Genomic DNA, 3,765 nt, shown 5'->3' on the forward strand with positions numbered 1-3,765 from the left:
CAAGCGGTGGGATTATCGCACCAATCCAACCAAACAATAGTACTGCTAAAACTCTTATACATTGACAACCATTCCCAATGAAAAAATTGAACCATCCATAAGACATCAAAAGACAGAGAATCCCCCCTTTAAACAAAATAAAATTCATACAATTTCATATTGCCTAACAAAAAGAAAGCTCAAACAACAAGGAAAATCGACATGAGACTTTAACTTTAATCTCCACTTAAGCTCTCTAAAACGAAACAAAAGAGAACCAACATGGAAATTCAAATCCACACCAAGCCAATTGGAAAAGTTCTTCTAACCCAAAGAAGTAACCGTACAAGATAAAAGAGGAGCTCCAAGTCTTCTTCTCTATCAAAACAAAGCGGAAAATAAGTGTTATGTCTTCCATCGATTATTCTACGATTATTCAATTCCATCCGACACGACAACTATGATGAATTAATCTCCAACCAAAATTTATAATTTACTTGGTGCCTTTATTTTCAAAAGAACTACAACCCCTCTCTTGAAATCTGCTTTCCAAGCCCAATCTATCATTGCACAACTCAGACATCCGAGCATAACTTGAGTTCATCAAAAAACCAAAAATGTTCCAACAACAAACGAAACTATCAACACCTGCTGCATTCGGTTTGTAATTCTGCAATAGCAGACTCATCTCTACAAGGCTCGAAACAGATTGTCGCAGATTGTCGCAGCTCCATTGCCAAACCCCATCACACCACTGACCTCATTCACTGATCTTGCTACCATCAACCCTTGCATTCGAGAAAACAAATGGAAAAATCTCATAAAGTTGTTTCACCCCCAACCAACAATGCCTCTAAAAATCAATAGAATTTCCATCGTCAAATTTGCACGAAATAGATTTAGAAAAGAGTTTTCCACAAAATAAATGTCCATCCAGCATAATGAATTTTTTTGTCATTATTGTCTCTCTCTTATTAATTCTTCTAAGACATCTTAAAACATAAAAAGTATACATATTAATATAAATAAATAGTATTTTAGAAGATTATAAAATAAACAAATTAAATTTACTAATCACTATGTTGACACCCACTTTTGACACATACACCCTATTTCTTTAACTCTTTAATATACACTTTTATGTTTTTTTAATAACTTATTATCTTGAAATCCCCTGTCAAGTCATGTTAGTTTTGTATTATAAAATCAATTGTCATATAAGTTGTAAGAAAATTGTGTGATAATAGCATTCCCCTTTTCAATACAAACGGAGAAAATTAAATAAATATTTATTTAAAGGGACGTTGAAAGTATTTATTCTGGCAAAAGTTTTAATCAAATACGAAATTATTTACTTTCTCCATTTCATACAAACTGATTTATTGGTAAAAATTAGTTGTCTCAAATAAAGGCATAATTTTCAATTTTTTATACAAAATAAACAAATTTTGTTTTCAAGTTTTCTGTCAAATTAATACTATTTGTATCACTTAAAATTCAATATTTTGTATTTCACATTTATAATATAAGTGAATATAACAATACATATTAATAGAAATATTTAATATAAATATTTTTCTATCATTTTGTTAATACAATTCAATTGTTAATTGTGAATAGATAGTCAAGATTATGAATTGAATTTGAATTCGAACTCGCGACATCAATTTATTTATTTTAAAGTAAAATATTGGTTATTAAATTATTGTAAAAAAACTTTAATTTTATTCTTGTTTTATTTATAAATTTGTTTTTTTAATGTTTTAAAATTATCAATTGGATTATCTATAAAATTTGTATCAATTAGGTTAATTAATTTGTGACTAAAGGAGAAATAAAGTATCCCCTTCGTCTCTCTTGTACTCCAACCAAACATTTATTTAGCAAAGTGTTTGCCAGCTTTTGGAATCTACATGCTTCCACAAATAGAGGATTGTGTTTGTTTCCTGAAAACGCATATTTTTGGCGTACATCCTTTTTGACCCTTGAATTTTAGAAAAGTTCCTTTTCTTTTTTCTTCTTTTAAACCATATTTATTCCTTCCTCATGGTATCTATCAGTTTCATCTTCAATATTTTTGGTAACTCAAGCTAGGAAATGTAGATGGAGGTAGGGAAAAATAGCCCCACAAACCTAAAATGTTCAGAAATTGGAGTTAGTGTTGGATACCAAAACATAGTGTCTTGTGAAAATTAGTCTATAATAGAATACAAGAGAGGTGATGAATGTACAGGTGCCATCTTACAAGCAGATGATTTCATGTGCCCAAAATATTTACTATTTAGTCAAGAAATTCTATCCATTTATAAATTAATTATAGTTAAATGTAAGTATGTGTTGTTGTAGGACATCATCATCAAACATGCCAAGTGGTTATGCAACTTAATTTAGTTTATAGTGTTTTTATGGTAAACATAAATATAAAAAGATGAATATTTATTGTTTGTTAAAATTACCAGATAATTATATAATATTAAAGATAAAGGTCTGAAACATAAATTATTTTGTCTCGTATGGATTGATATAAAGTATGAATGAGTCTACATGAGATGCAATTGAGTCGACTCATCTTTGATTGAAGTCGACCCAAATTGAAAGCATTTTTTAACTAAACAGTTATGCCTTCTATAAGTGAATACATAACACGATTGAGCCGATACATAGTACGAATGAGTCAACTCATCATGTATTGGAGTCGACTCATATTGAAACAAATTCTTTTGTAAATTTTTCTTCCTTTAATGTATTGAGTCATTCCAGTATTGGAGTCGACTCATATTGAAGCAAATTTTTCTTCCTTTGATATATTGATTCATTGGGGATTCATATTGATTCATTAGTGTTATGTATTAACTCATTCGAATTTAGAGTCAATACATCATGTTTTGAACAAATACATGTATTGACTCAATAGTTTAAAAACTTGCAATTTTCTTCTTGTTCTTTCCTTGTTAACCGTGCTGACTGAGATGCTTTTATTATTATTTTTGACTGTTACATTAACCTCAACCTCAACATTGCATAAATAAAAAAATATCTCAGTAGTACTGTACTAATGAACAATAACTAAAAAATAAATAAAATAATAACAATAAAAAAATTACATAAAATAAACATAAATATAAAAATTAAAAATAAAATTTCAAGTATTAACAAATTAAAAATGAAAAAAAATAAAACAAACTAAAATAAAAATAAAGATAAAACTGCAAATAAATAGAAATAAAGAAAATAACAAACTAAAAAAAACAAGCATAAAAACTGCCAAGAATAACAATAAGAGAAAATAATTATAAATAAAGAAAATTTAAAACTAAATCGAAAAATAAAAACATAAAAAATGAAGCACATATATTGCCTAGTTGAAATAATCAACAATCTACGACAACTGTGCCAAAAATTTGATGATTTTTTTTTAGCAAGTGCATTAATACGATTGAAGTAATAAATAAAATTCGTCTCCACAAGAATTGAAGTAATTGTGCCATTTTAAATAAAACGCATGGGGTTTTTAGGTTGAGTTTGTAGAAAATAAATATGTGAATAGAATTGATAAGAGATATGTGTCATATCCCAAAATTTGTCATCTCCTTTTCATTCTTCATCCAACCTTGGACTTAAGATTCATTTGTACTCATTCATGACTCATTCATATGCATCATGCATTCATATTAATACAAGCATCATGAATTTGTGGTTAATTCAAACTAGGGTTTTGTTTGAGGATTGGATAATTGCTCATCATATGGAATGTAAACCCAAATTTCATGTTCTCTTGGATATTGA

The sequence above is a fragment of the Lathyrus oleraceus genome, chromosome 6 (assembly GCF_024323335.1).
Source record: "Lathyrus oleraceus cultivar Zhongwan6 chromosome 6, CAAS_Psat_ZW6_1.0, whole genome shotgun sequence".
Taxonomy (NCBI): domain Eukaryota; kingdom Viridiplantae; phylum Streptophyta; class Magnoliopsida; order Fabales; family Fabaceae; genus Lathyrus; species Lathyrus oleraceus.